A 16,307-nucleotide genomic window follows, 5' to 3' on the forward strand; every position below is an offset into this window, starting at 1 on the left:
GGAAAAACTAAGTTACAATATCCTGGGGAAAAGCTCTGTGTCTGCCTCCTGAAAACCTCCAGCTCAGGGTTTGTTACCCGACCGACGACATGTTTAACAGATTCCTTTGACTAAACCACCCTTCACATGTCCATATAATACCGGTACTGGAAAAATGGTACCGGTGTCATAAGTATTTTGGATCAGTGTGTCATCCGTGTGCCATCAGTGTTCCATCCGTGTGCAATTCATTTTTTTTCCACCATGACTTAAATATCAATTCCAAAGCTTCTCCTATACTTTGCAGTGTTAAACATGTACAGCACACGGTTGTCACAAGGATGTTTCACATGGAGCCAGAAATGTGTATTAGCCCTTGTAATCCATGCGGATGGGTCTCATGCAAAGATCACCATAGATTATGATAGGTATGTGTGCATACGTGTCTTCAGTGCATGTGAAAGCGAATGCCACACGTGCTGAAAACATGTACATGTTAAGGAAGCTTTACACACTGTGTGAACAAGTATGAAAAGTCACCTCTTAATCATTGAATTAAGGTTTTCTCTTTTGGTTCCATTGCCATGGGTATAAAATCCAGCATCTAAGCATGTAGTCTGCCTGTGCGAACAGTTGTGATAAAATGGCTCGTTCTAAAGAGCTCCCTGAATTCAGCATCTTGCTGTCATATGTTGTCACAAGTCAGTTCATGAAAGTTCAAATAAGACATGGCTGGGTGAGTTTGGTGTGGAAGAACATGACTGACCCTTCAAGAGACCTAACCTCAACTCCATCAGATAGATACCTTTTGGATTAACCAGAGATTACAAACCAGGTCCCCTTGTCCAACATCAGTGTCTGACCTGATAACTGCTCTTCTGGAAGAATGGACAACAAATTGCACAGAAATATCCCCCAATTTTTTTTTTTAGAGTGGAAGCTTTATTAGCTGCAAAGGCAGATCAACTCCATGTTAATGACCCTGGATTTAAAAAGGAATGCCATAAAATTTCCTCCAGGAGTAATGTGTATGTGTCCCAATAATTTTATCCCTACAGTGTGTAATAGGTTCTGCTTCTTCCATGGTGAGAGGTGGAGACTGCTTCTCTGATGATGTGTAAATCTGGAGGTGAATGAGAATCATAATCAGTTTTGTTATATATTTTAGGAAGGAAGTCCAGAATTAAAGGCTTAAAGCGCCCAATAATTGAAGACAGTGAGGATGAGGAGGTGCAGCCAACGTAAGCACTAAATACGACTATCATTCGTTACATTGTATTGTAAGGCTATGTTCACATGTCTGGTAGTTATACCTGTTTTTGGATTTGTTACGGGTGATAAAAAATGAAAAGATACAATGCAAAATTAGTTCATTCAAATAAGGACGGGAATGTCTTAAATTGTTTTCTTTTTTACTGCAATCTGTTTTTTAGCAGGATCATGTGCCGATTTGCCATGAGCGTTACCCGTTGGCCATCGCTCATAGCAGATGATCATTTTAACCATGTGTAGCACAAGTGATCGGATGAAAGCACCTTCAAGTCTTCTAAGGAAACTATTAAGGCCAGAAAAAAGTAAAAAAAAAAAATGTTGTTTTTTTTAAAAATATAAACGTTCAAATCACCCCCCTTTTGCCCCATTCAAAATAAATGAATAATAAAACTAAAATATACATATATTGCTGCATTCTGAATCGCCCAATCTATCAAGATATAAAAAGAATTAATCCAAATGGTAAACTGTGTAACGAGAAAAAAAATCAAAACACCAGAATTAAGTTTTTTTGGTCGCTGCAACATCGCAATAAAATGTAATGACAAGCAATTAAAACATTATATCTACCTAAAAATATTATCAATAAAACCTTCAGCTCAGCGTGCGAAAAATAAGCCCTCACCCAGCCCCAGATCCTGAAAAAGGGAGACGCTACGGGTCTCGAAATATGGCGCCATTATAATTTTTTTTACAAACTTTAGAATTTATTTCACCACTTTAAAAAAAATAACCTATTCATGTTTGGTATCTGCAAACTCATAATGACCTGGAGAATCATAATTGCAGGTCAGTTTTAGCATTTAGTGAACATGGTAAAAAAAAAAAACAACCAAGAGACAAGTGTAGAATTATACTTTTTTTTGCAATTTTGACGCACTTTTGAATTTTTTCCTTTTTCTCCAGTACACGACATTGTAAAACCAATGATGTCGTTCAAAATTACAATTCGTCCCAGAAAAAATAAACCATCACAGGGACATATTAAAAAATAAAAAAGTTATGCCTCTGGGAAAAAGGGGAGCGAAAAACGGAAAATCCCAAGGTCGTGAAAGGGTTAAAGGACAGAAATCCTCAACTATATTGATTGTATTGATTGAACAGTACCACCACATACCACCATAGCATTACTGAATCTCTCTATACCATGTGTGGTTAATACCGTAACTAATACTGCCATATAGTTACTAAATTATACTTTTATAACATGATTTTAGAACCACCATACTGTAACTGAAAAACAGCATCATATTGTGACTTTATCACTTGGGGTCTGAGCTGTTTTGATGCCCAGCGATCAAAAAGTTATTTAATTCTAAATGCCCTCAGACTCATGAGATAGAAGTTGGCTAAACCCGGTGATTTTGGCTTGAATCGGTTAGCTTCCTAACGTCTGTGGGGACAGGCCTGATTCTAGCTTTTTTTTTTGGTGCCCAAGGCGAAAATTCAAGTGGCACCCCTCCCAGCAGTTCATGGTATGCCTGCAGTGAATAAACACAATCCCATCATTGTTTTTTAGGTTTTGCTTTTAAGATATTCATTATGTGGTAAAAGTGACGTGTGAACATGATTCTCCAGGTCTTTGTGATTACAGTAATCCCAAACTTTCAGAGATTCTTATTTTTGTTAAAAAAAACAACATTTAGCTTGTGATGCTCTTTTAAGGACCTGTTAGAACAATAAAAATATATCTATGAAGCTATGTGAGGGCTGTTTTTTGCATAGTAAGTTGAAATATTTTTTGCTATCAATTCAGGGTGCATACATTTGGATGGCTTTTTGCTGTAAGAGGTGTGGTGACAAAAAAAAGTAGTTCTTCTATTTTTTTTTCTCTTTACTGCATATGTTAGTTCTTTTTATATTTTGATAGATCAGACTTTTAAGGATGTGGACATACCAATTTTTTTTTAATTGTTTATTTTTTTTTTAATGAGGGAAGACCGCACCAGATCCATGATCATTAAATGAATACATCACCAGAACATTCCATTAGTACATTAATGGCACCAGCATCCTCATCAGTACTTAGATACAGCACCAAAACAACCATTAATACACTAATTCATTATTAGAACCATAATCGGTAATTGAATATAGCACTGGGACCATCATTATTAATTGAATACATCGCCAGAACCACCAACTGCACATGAATACAGTGAAGAGCAAAAGAGTATCAATCTTTTGAACTTTTGACTTTCAGGCTCCATATCTCACCATCCACTACTTATTTTATTGTGAGACTACCCTCATTTTATAGACAATCATCTTGTCTATCTCATATATAAACTTGAGTTGCAACTATTTGGCATATGATTAATTATGCAGATTCTTGTCATGTCACTGCACTGTTACTGTTTTGCTCCTAAAAATCTAAATACAATTTTTTATTATTTATTAGTATTTTGTAAATCCACCTTTGGCTTTCAACACTGCCTGAATCCTTCTGGGCATGCTCTCGATCAGATTCAAACATGTCTTGACCGACATCTAATTCCGGGTCTCTTTTACATGTTCCCAGTTGGTGCATGCTCTTCGACTCGCTTGGATATGTATATAGTTTTTTATTCCATTCTACCCACAAGTGTTAAATTGGATTAAGGTCTGAGGTCTGTGGGGGCCAATCCAGCACTTCGACTTCATTGTCATTGAACCATTTATTTGCCAATCTCAACATATGCTTTGGTTCGTTGTCCTACTGGAACACTATGTTGTCCTTTTCATACCGATGGTACTCGAGTGTACAAAGTAATTAGTCTTGTAGGATACTCACATATAGCTCAGCATTGAGACCACCATCGATTCTGGTAAAGTATCCAACGCCTTTAGCGGTGAAACAACCCCATATCATCAGGCTTCCTTCACCGAACTTGACAGTTCCTTCAATTTCTCCATCCTTTAGCCCCATTTTCCTTTGTTTCTTCCAGACCCATTTTCACCCATCATAGCCTAGTCTATTGACTTTTGTCCCATAGCTCCAAACCACCCGTTTCCTATCTTCTACAGTTCACTTTTCATACCTTTTTGCAAACTTGTGTCGACGCTTCTTATGATGATATTGAAGTCGATGCTTCTTCATCTTTTTTTGAGCCACCATTCAAGACTTGTGTAACATGCGTTACACGGTGCTTGCATAGACATCTGTGATCTCACTATTACGAAACTTACAAGTCACTCCAGCCCGTGATATTGGAAGCAGACTTTGCATCCGTAAGTATGGCAAAAGAGGTGACGGGGAATGCATGATTGGAGCAGTAGGCTGGTACTCAAAAGGAGTTGGATATGCTGGAGACGTTGAAATGGTCTGGGAAGAAGCGCTCCCTGAAGGACGATACATTGCATACCGCATAGACTGCTCTTATCTAGGAGAGGCATCTGAGGTATCAGTGAGGAAGTGGTGGGTGCTGCCTTTCATGGTAATTGTAGGGTCTTGTGATGGTGTAGGTGTCTATCTGCCCTTTTTGACACCCACCTGGTTAGGTAAAATGCAATATCCAAGTAGTTGTTGGTGAATTAAGACCCATAAGAACAATGAACATTTCTTCACTCCACATTTGCAAGTACAACTCCCTCTACCTTGATGGTTTTATCATTTAAAATAGTATTTTTCTTTTCACTTTGACTCTTAACACAGACCTTGATTTGTATGTTTCTACAGAAAGAAATTCACAAGAAATGAGGAAACCCCTCCGTCGTCTTTTGTGGCTTTTGAAAGCGACGTTTTGTGAGTAATTTTGACAACATATAATAAGTTCAAGTTAAACTTCACTTAAAAGCTATGTTCACACATGTTGTGTTTTTTTTAGCATTTTTTGCTGCAGATTTTTATGCAAATTTTCAGCTGTGTTTTGCAGTACCTACCAGCAAAGTCTATGAGAAACCAGAATTCTCTGTTCACACATCATGCTTTTTTGTTGTTGCGTATTTTGTGCCTTGGTTGGGTTTTTGGAAAATAGAGCATGTCACTTCTTTCAGCATTTTTGTCAGTGTTTTTTCACCCATGGGAAATAATGGGTGGTTGTAAAGGGAAGTGTCCCAGGTTGTACATGTATATACATGCTAGCCATGCTTGCAGATAAGTATACATGTATGTATTGGCCCCACATCTCCCCATGTGTTTCAGTCTGTTTGCTGCTGGGGGAGGTTTCAATAGAATGTCCAGCCATGTGCTAAATCAGGTTTTGCGAGTATGGTTGGACATGAACAAAGATCTTAGCCAGTGGGCAGGGAATAATACATCATTTCCTGTGACATGAAGCTGGACACTGGCTGGACTTAAAACCCCAGAATGCACATGTGCTAAGGCCCCTTAGACTCTTGAAGATGGACATAACAACACATGGCTGAGTATCTCTCTTTCCCTGTAACTTCTTTACTTACTAGCCCTACATAGCCTGTACTAACCCTCCTAGATATTGATAGATATATATAAGCAAAGTTAGTATAGTTGGGTGGGCCGATATTGCATGAGTGATTAGCAAACGTGGGTGGAAAATATATTAGATAATTGGGAATTGTGAATCCGTTTTGTGTACTGTGTTAGTGTGATACCTAGTAGTATATTAACTGTAGACTTTTGTGTAATAAATACCTTTTATTAGCACACGATTTTGTCTCAGTTGGTATATAGTATAAGGCACAGATAACATTAGTGGAAATTAATTATTAATAGTCAAGTTTGATGTTAATAGTGAGGCTGAGTTCACACGATGCGTTTTTCATGCGTTTCCGCGGCGTTTTTGCAGTTGCGTAAACACCGCGGAAACGCATGAAAAACGCATGGTAGAAGGGCAGCAATGTTCCCCAATTGAAATCCGCATGTGCTATGCCCATGATGCGGATTTTTCCGCAGCGTAAATGCTGCGGTCAAAAATCCGCAGCATGTCAATTAATTTTGCGGAAACGCTGCTCTTTTGCCGCCATTGACTTGCATTAGACCGCATGGAATCCGCATCACTGTATATGTTGATGCGCTTTTCATGCGGTCTAATGTGCGGATGGTATCCGGGTGTGGAGGAGAGGACTCTCATCCAGACCCAGGTACCATTAAAAAAAAAGAATAAAATAAAAAATATATATATTCTCACCTTCTGACGGCCCGCGCTGCGTCCTGCCGGCTTCCCGCGCACTTCGCGGTTGAATGAAGGACCTTCGCTGACGTCAGAGTCATGTGACGGGTCACGTGACGCTGACGTCGGAAGGTCCTAAAGTCTTCACTGCCGGCAGCCGGGACCGATGAAGCAGGACACCGGGGGCCATCAGAGTGTAAAGTATATATTTATTTTTTATTTTTTGACATTCACACACTATATAAATCCGTGCCGGTTGCATGGATTTATATAGTGTGAAGTTGACAAGCACTTTCCAAGTGATGCTAAAATCGCTTGGGAAGCACTTGTCAACCCGCATGCGGAAATGAAAGTGAAGACCGCTTCATTTCCGCATGTCCCTGGCAGGAAACCGCATGTACAATCCGCATGCTTTTTTTCCTGCCAGAAAGATGCAGAAACGCTCAGGAAAAAATCCTGAGCATTTCTGCATAGTGTGCACATAGCCTTAATATCGGACCTCAGTAGAGGTGTAGGAGAGTGCCCCCATTAATTACTGATATTTTGGAGGAAAATCACGTCATTATACAGTGATGAATAAAACGCTGAAAAAATGCACCAAAATTTGCAGCAGCGTTTTTGATGGTGAAATAGAATGGGGTTCTTTTTTAACAGAACTTTATGTACATGCATAAATAGAGACAGGACAGTGAAAAAAATCGCTGAAAAAACTCACAAAAAATGCATCAAAAAACGCAGCAAAACGTTTTTGACGCAGCTGATTTCCTGCCAGAGATTGTGTTTTGATGCAGTTTTCTGAAGCTGAAAAACACAACATGTGTGAACACAGCCAAAGTAAAACTTAACCGGTTCCCGACCGCCCACTGTAGATAAACGTCCGCGCTGCCTGGACTCTGTGCAGCGCCGACGTTTAAAAACGGTGGGTGGTCGCGCAGCGCTCAGGACCCCCAGGGTCCTGCAAGCACTGCGATTCCGGTGCAGAGCGTTAGCTCTGACAGGGAACATCATCAGGCCCTGATTAGATCAGGTCCCGGTGATGTTAACCCTTTGCTGTCTTCTATATGCTGCGATCTATAGTGATCGCGGCAAATAGGAGACAGCAGGAGGAGAGGGGGTCGTCTTACTTACCTCCGAAGACCTCCGTTTCCTTTCAGGACCTGGGGTTGCTATGGCAGCTGGAGGTCACATGACCGCCTCCAGCTCTGCCATATATGGTGTCCTGTCTGGCTCAGCCTGCAAGCTGAGCCAGACAGGAGACTGACTGAAACAGTCAGTGAAGATCTCATGTAATGTAATACATGTCTATTACATTACATGAGATCAGTGATCAGAAAAATAAAAATTAATGTCCCATACAGGGACTAAGTAAAAATGTAAAAAAAAGTAAAAAAAAAGTTTTAAAACTATTAAAAAAAAATCACAAAATAAATAAAAATAAATAAATAAAATATTAAACCAATAAATCCATATATTTTTACAAAACCAAAAAAAGTACACATATTTGGTATCGCCGCGTCCGAAACAACCCGAGCTATAAAACTGTCACACTAATTAACTCCTTCTGTGCATACCGTAATAAAAATAAATAAAAAACGGAGCAAAAAAATATGCTTTTTCATCATATCGCCAAACAAAAAGTGGAAAAAAATGCGATCAAAAAGCAGAATAGAAATAAAAATGGTACCACTGAAAACGTCATAAAAAAAAGCCGCCATACAGCTCCATCAGACGAAAAATAAAAAAGTTATAGCGCTCAGAATAAAGCAATGCAAAAAAAATATTTTTTTTCTATAAAATTGTTTTATTGTGTAAAAGCGCCAAAACATTAAAAAAAATACAGTAAGTGTAGTATCGCTGTAAACGTACTGACCCGAAGAATAACGCTGCCTGATCACTTTTACCACACGCAGAACGGCATAGAAAAAAACTCAAAAAACAATTCCTGAAGTGTTTGTTTTTGTTAATTTTACCTCCCAAAAAACAGAATAGAAAGCGATCAAAAAATGTCACGTACCCAAAAATGGTACCAATAAAAATGTCAACTCGTCCCGCAAAAAACAAGCCGTCACATGACTCTGTCGGCCGAAATCTGGAAAAATTATAGCTCTCAAAATATGGTGATGCAAAAACTAGATTTTGCAAAAAAAGCGTATTTTAGTGTGTGACAGCTGTCAGTCATAAAAACCCGATATAAATCTGGTATCTCTGTAATCGCACCGACCCGAAGAATAAAGTAATCTAATCAGTTATATCACACTAGGAACAGCGTAAAAAATAAATTAAACCAATTCTTCACCTGCTACTGATTTGTTTATTATGTCTCCCAAAGATCCCAGTAAGGCTCTGCTCATATTTATCCTGTGCTCTGCGCTGAGCACTTACACCAGAGTTTCCGTGTAAATCTCTGAAATACGTGATTCAGCCGGAACCCATGATGGAAGATTCCCTGTAATGAGGCAGATATAGGCCACTGTGGACGCCGTCTAGCCTGGGATCCCACGGTGTCATTTGTTTTAGGCATGCATAAAAGTGCGGTTGGCCACAGTTTTGTGCACTTCTGAAAAAAAGGACACCGCTAAAGAGAGGCCAGGCGGAGTAGAGAGTAACTCTGCTGCCTCATTATAGTGAATGGATCCTGCAGGGGTTTCATCTGAATTACATCACTTGGAAATTTAGATGGAAACCCCGATGTAAGTGCTCAGCCTAGAGCGCCGGATAAATGTTACGTAAAATGTTCCCAATAAAAGCTTCAACTCAGTCCTCAAAAAAAGCTAGTCCCCACTCAGGTCCGTCATCTGTTAAAAATATAAGGGACTTCCAAGTTACTGGTAGCAGAAAGGCTCTGGAAAAGCAAAATGACCCTTGCCCCCCAAAAAAAATTCAGAAAATGTTGTGCTCCCAAATCCAAATGCCTATTCTACAATAATTTGTTCTCCAATTGTCAAATAGCACTCCGTACCCCCCAGATCTCACCGTATGGCTAAGTGGTACGATACAGCCACATATGGGATATTGCCACTTTTAGAAGAAATTGTGTGACACATTTCGGCACCATTTTTACCCATTGCCCTGTGTGAAAATGTAAAATCTGAGGGTAAAACATTTTTTTGTGGTAAAAATATAATTATGCTTTTTTCACTGCCCAATGGTATAAATTTAAAAATTAAAAAATTCTCACTACTTCCCTAGATGAATTCCTTGAGGTGTAGTTTACAAAATGGGGTCACTTGTGGGGGTTTCTGCTGTTTTGACATGTCAGCGACTCTTCAAATGTGACATGGTGTCTGCTGCCTATCCCAGCCAACATAGCGCTCCTTTCTCTTCCGAACCCTGCCGTACACCAAAGCAGTGGTTTTCCCCCACATATGGGGTATCGGCGTACTCAGGAGAAATTGTACAACAAATTTCATGGTGCAATTTATCCTGTTACCCTTATGATAATGCAAAATTAGGGAATGAAAAACATTTTTTATGGGAAAAATGTGAAAATTTTATTTTTACGGCTCAATATTATAAACTTCTGTGAAGCAGCTGGGGGTGCAAGGTGCTCACCACACATCTAGATAAGTTCCCTAAGGGGTCTAGTTTCCAAAATGGTGGCACTTGTGGGGGGTTTCCACTGTTTAGGCACATTAGGGGCTCCCCAAATGTGACATGGCGTCCGCTAATTATTCAAACAAATTTTACATTCAAAAAGTCAAATGGCGCTCCTTCCCTTTCAAACCCTGCCATGTGCCCAAACAGTAATTTGCCTCCACATATGGGGTATCGGCGTGTTCAGGAGAAATTGCACAACAAATTTCATGGTGCAACTTATCCTGTTACCCTTATGATAATACAAAATTAGGGAATGAAAAACATTTTTTGAGGGAAAAATGTGAAAATTTTATTTTTACGGCTCAATATTATAAACTTCTGTGAAGCAGCTGGGGGTGCAAGGTGCTCACCTCACATCTAGATAAGTTCCCTAAGGGGTCTAGTTTCCAAAATGGTGGCACTTGTGGGGGGTTTCCACTGTTTAGGCACATTAGGGGTTCCCCAAATGCGACATGGCGTCTGCTAATTATTCAAACAAATTTTACATTCAAAAAGTCAAATGGCGCTCCTTCCCTTTCAAACCCTACCATGCGCCCAAACAGTAATTTGCCTCCACATATGGGGTATCAGCGTGTTCAGGAGAAATTGCACAACAAATTTCATGGTGCAATTTATCCTATTACCCGTATGATAATGCAAAATTAAGGGATGAAAAACGGTTTTGTGGGAAAAATGTGAAAATTTTATTTTTACAGCTCAATATTATAAACTTCTGTGAAGCACCTTGGGGTTCAAGGTGCTCACCACACATCTAGATAAGTTCCCTAAGGGGTCTAGTTTCCAAAATGGTGTCACTTGTGGGGGTTTAGGTACATCAGGAGCTCTCCAAACGCAACATGGCGTCTGCTAATTATTCAGACAAATTTTACATTCAAAAAGTCTAATGGCGCTCCTTCCCTTCCGAACCCTGCAGTGCGCCCAAACAGTGATTTTCCCTCACATATGGGGTATCAGCACGCTCAAGAGAAATTGCACAAAAAAATTTGGGGTCCATTTTTTCCTGTTACCCCTGTGAATATAAAAAAAATTGGGTCTAAAGTAACATTTTTGTGAAAAAAGTTAAATGTTAATTTTTTTCTTCCACATTCCAAAAATTCCTGTGAAGCACCTGAAGGGTTAATAAAGTTCTTGAATGTGGTTTTGAGCACCTTGAGGGGTGCAGTTTTTAGAATGTTGTCACTTTTGGGTATTTTCTGTCATAAAGACCCCTCAAAGTGACTTCAAATATGATGTGGTCCCTAAAATAATGTTTTTGTAAATTTTGTTGGAAAAATGAGAAATCGCTGGTCAACTTTTAACCCTTATAGCTCCCTAACAAAAAAAAATTTTGGTTCCAAAATTGTGCTGATGTAAAGTAGACATGTGGGAAATGTTATTTATTAACTATTTTGTGTGACATATCTCTCTGATTTAAGGGCATGAAAATTCAAAGTTTGAAAATTTCAAAATTTTCGCCAAATTTCCGATTTTTTCACAAATAAACACAAGTTATATCGAAGAAATTTTACCACTATCATGAAGTACAATATGTCATGAAAAAACAATTTCAGAATCAGGGGAATACATTGAAGCGTTCCAGAGTAATTACTTCATAAACTGGCAGTGGTCAGAATTGAAAAAATTGGCCCGGTCACGAAGGCAAAAACAGGCTCTGGTGCGAAGTGGTTAATAGTGCTGCGGTGTACAGAAACAGTTCCAGAATTTTGGGCTGAGGCCCCCCAGTCTTCCTCTATAGAGAGGGGAAATATGTGTGAAGGTACCCCAGGAGGGCTCCAAATGTGTGGGTAAAATATATATCCCTCGGGGGGGGGGAATTGAAAAAAAGTTTAAAAAATTTTTTTTTGTGGACTTAGAAAATTTTCACACATGTGTCAGACTTCCAGAGAGGGGAGCATGTCAGTGCGCGCATCCGATTTCAGTTCCAGAGCGATTCATCCGATGAGTCCTTCATACTTAGTCGTTTTTGCAAAATTTTTGACTTTTTTGAAAATTTCACTTTTCTGTGAAAATCTCCGCTAAATGAGGTTATACTATGTTAGAGGCCATCCCAGGAGGGCTCCAAATGTGTGGGTAAAATATATATCCCACAGGGGGAAAATTGAAAAAAAGTCTAAAAAAAATTTTTTTTTGAGGACTTAGAAAATTTGCACACGTGTCAGATTTCCAGAGAGGGGAGCATGTCAGTGCGCGCATCCGATTTCAGTTCCAGAGCGATTCATCCGATGAGTCCTTCATACTTAGTCGTTTTTGGCAAAATTTCTGACTTTTTGAAAATTTCACCTTTTTGTGAAAACTTCCACAAAATGAGGTTATACTATGTTAGAAGGCATCCCAGGAGAGCTCCAAATGTGTGGGTAAAATATGTATCCCACAGGGGGAAAATTGAAAAAAAAGTTGAAAAAAATTTTTTTTGTGGACTTAGAAAATTTTCACACATGTGTCAGACTTCCAGAGAGGGGAGCATGTCAGTGCGCGCATCCGATTTCAGTTCCAGAGCGATTCATCCGATGAGTCCTTCATACTTAGTCGTTTTTGTCAAAATTTTTGACTTTTTGAAAATTTCACTTTTTTGTGAAAACTTCCACAAAATGAGGTTATACTATGTTAGAAGGCATCCCAGGAGAGCTCCAAATGTGTGGGTAAAATATATATCCCACAGGGGGAAAATTGAAAAAAAGTTGAAAAAAATTTTTTTTGTGGACTTAGAAAATTTTCACACATGTGTCAGACTTCCAGAGAGGGGAGCATGTGAGTAAGCGCATCCGATTTCAGTTCCAGAGCGATTCGCGCAATGAGTCCTTCATACTTAGTCGTTTTTGGCAAAATTTCTGACTTTTTGCAAATTTCACTTTTTTGTGAAAACTTCCACAAAATGAGGTTTTACTATGTTAGAGGGCATCCCAGGAGGGCTCCAAATGTGTGGGTAAAATATATATCCCACGTGGGGAAAATTGAAAAAAAGTTGAAAAAATTTTTTTTTGTTGACTTAGCAAATTTTCACACATGTGTCAGACTTCCAGAGAGGCGAGCATGTAAGTAAGCGCATCCGATTTCAGTTCCAGAGCGATTCATCCGATGAGTCCTTCATACTTAGTAGTTTTTGCAAAATTTTGGACTTTTTTGAAAATTTCACTTTTTTGTGAAAACTTCCACAAAATGAGGTTATACTATGTTAGAGGGCATCCCAGGAGAGCTCCAAATGTGTGGGTAAAATATATATCCCACAGGGGGAAAATTGAAAAAAAGTTGAAAAAAAATTTTTTGGTGGACTTAGAAAATTTTCACACATGTGTCAGACTTCCAGAGAGGGGAGCATGTGAGTAAGCGCATCCGATTTCAGTTCCAGAGCGATTCATCCGATGAGTCCTTCATACTTAGTCGTTTTTGGAAAAATTTCTGACTTTTTGAAAATTTCACAATTTTGTGAAAACTTCCACAAAATGAGGTTAATATACTATGTTAGAGGGCATCCCAGGAGAGCTCCAAATGTGTGGGTAAAATATATATCCCACAGGGGGAAAATTGAAAAAAAGTTTTAAAAAAAAATTTTTTGTGGACTTAGAAAATTTTCACACATTTGTCAGACTTCCAGAGAGGGGAGCATGTCAGTGCGCGCATCCGATTTCAGTTGCAGAGCGATTCATCCGATGAGTCCTTCATACTTAGTCGTTTTTGGCAAAATTTCTGACTTTTTGAAAATTTCACAATTTTGTGAAAACTTCCACAAAATGAGGTTATAATATGTTATAGGGCATCCCAGGAGGGCTCCAAAAGTGTGGGTAAAATATATATCCCACAGGGGGAAAATTGAAAAAAAGTTGAAAAAAAAAATTTTCTGGACTTAGAAAATTTTTCAACTTGTGTCAGACTTCCAGAGAGGGGAGCATGTCAGTGCGCGCATCCGATTTCAGTTGCAGAGCGATTCATCCGATGAGTCCTTCATACTTAGTCGTTTTTGGCAAAATTTCTGACTTTTTGAAAATTTCACAATTTTGTGAAAACTTCCACAAAATGAGGTTATAATATGTTAGAGGGCATCCCAGGAGAGCTCCAAATGTGTGGGTAAAATATATATCCCACAGGGGGAAAATTGAAAAAAAGTTGAAAAAAAATTTTTTGTGGACTTAGAAAATTTTTCAACTTGTGTCAGACTTCCAGAGAGGGGAAAATGTGAGTGAGCGCATCCGATTTCAGTTCCAGAGCGATTCGCCCGATGAGTCCTTTATACTTAGTCGTTTTCAGAAGTCACAATTTTGACTTCCAGGACCCGCAAAACGTTAGTAAATTGAGCCCGCTCCCCAGTTCCAAGCGTTTTGAGGTGTCCCCGGTTGCAGTAATGCAGCCTGCCCACTAGATGTCGCAAAAGAGACAAAAAGTGAAAAAGAACCAGAATGAGGAAATTCCAGGGAGCCGAATCCGCCTGACAGTTCCAGGCGATCGGGTACTTTTTGGAATGCGTCCCTAAAGTGGGTATAGGGTGACACTCCATACAAAGACCCAGTTTTGCACACCACCGGCAGAATATATGAGAGAGAGGTACCTCTCAGCCCCGACACATTTTGACTCATTTAAGCAGGTTTTCACCTCCGTAGGCCCGGGTACGCGTTTTGGCTATGAGTCCCTGTTCGGCTGGAGGTCTGCACCTTGGCTGAACCCAGGCTTCCGCAGCTGCGTGGGGGGACTTTTGCCGGTCGCCTATCCCAAGTCAGAGAGGTGTTCCTGGGTTGAAGTGAGCCTGGCCAGACCCCCCCCACGGGCCCTGGTTCTCCACATGGGGGCGCCGTCAAGGCTAAAATCTGGATTTTTAGGCTGGGGAGAGGCTCCATGAGGGCGGATGCTTTTGTGGCTTTGACCCCAGTGCTGTTCCACATCCAGTACCCCCTCTGCAAGGGCGCCTGTACCCGAGTCTCGCTTCCAGGACTCTTGGGCACGTATTTCCCGACGACAGGGGTTAGCAGCCTCCGTACTTGGGCAAGTCCCTCCACGCACCCCTGCTCTTCCTCCGATCGATCTGGCGCAGCGCTCCCGGGTGGGGAGGTGGCGCCGCTCGCTCGGCCCGGGCTTTGGAGCTCGCGCTGGCTTAAGGTGAGCGGTCCCCTTCCTCCTCTACCCCCGGGCTTTCGACACCTATCTTTGGGCGCGCACGCCGGCCTCGCCTCCCGTCCGCGGAGGTGGCCGAGCCGTGGGGAGATTGGCCCGACCCGAGCGAAGGCAGCGGTCCGACGACCCGCACGGGCGAACGGCGTGGCGCCCACCCACCCAGGCGTGGGGGCCGTCGTCCGAATCGCTCCCTGTGCGGGGAAGCACACCGATCTTCTCCGAGGGCGGCCCTTTTCTTCCAGATGCGTAACCGGCCAGCGGAGGCCCGCGCCGCCCCTCGCGTCCGACAGGGCGGCCTCCGCGGCGGTGGCGACAGCGGCGGCGGTGGGTGGCGTCTCCGCGCCACTGCCGAGCTTCGCGATTTCCAGTCTTTTCCCGGGCCCCTACGTCAGTGGGGAGGACGACAGAGGTGTGGAGGCAGGCGAAGGGGGTTCTCACCGTGTGGTGTGCCCCAGCCCGACCGTCACCTTTCCCCTTCGACCCTCATCCTCCCTGGCGGCTCGGCAGGGAGAAGGAGAGAGAGAGAGAGCGCGGAAACCCCAGAGCCAAGGGGTTAGATGGAGAACGGGAGAAGGAACGAGGGCCAAGAGGTAGGGAGTATGGTGAAAGGCCGACCTGGGGTTCCCCATGCGCTCCCGCCCCCGGGCGGGGAGCAGCCCTGGGAGGAAAAGCCGCTCGGGCATCCCTTTGAGGTTACGGGCGCGAGCGGGAAGAGGGACTACTCTGGAAGGCGACGCCGACACGGCCTGGCCGACGACCACCCACGCGACCTCCGCGTCGTCGGGTTAGTGCCGGAGCCGCGGCGGACCCTGACGGCCAGCCCCCCTCTCCCAATCCTCGTGCCTGTCCGCCGGTGGGTCGAGGACCCCCCGCGGCGGAGGCAGGTCTAAGCCAGACGGTGGCGCCACATAGGCCCACCCCCGCACTCCATCTCCCCGAGCGACCCTGTGTGTTGCCTTGGGTGCGGTTGGTGAGACGGGGGCGGCCGTGGCATCCTCCGGAGGCCAGTCACCTCGCCCTCCCCGTGCAAGGGGTGTTTTCCAGACGCCTGCCGCTTCGGGACCACGCACCGCACAGCGAGCCGCTCCTCCCGCACATGTCCCCGGTGCTGCGAGGGCTCCGTTCCCCGCCCCCCCCCAGGGAAGCCCCATGCCATCCCGCATCCTCTCCGGACGCCGCACGCCCTGCCTATACCCGTTCCGTCCGGGCGCCCTGCCGCCGCGGGGCTCTTCCGCCGCCCCCCCTCTCTTCCCGCAGGCCTCTCCTCTCCCGAACCTCGACGCGGTCCAG

The sequence above is a fragment of the Phyllobates terribilis genome, unplaced genomic scaffold (genome assembly GCF_046119375.1).
Source record: "Phyllobates terribilis strain yellow unplaced genomic scaffold, ASM4611937v1 Scaffold_454__1_contigs__length_1458546, whole genome shotgun sequence".
Lineage (NCBI taxonomy): Eukaryota > Metazoa > Chordata > Amphibia > Anura > Dendrobatidae > Phyllobates > Phyllobates terribilis.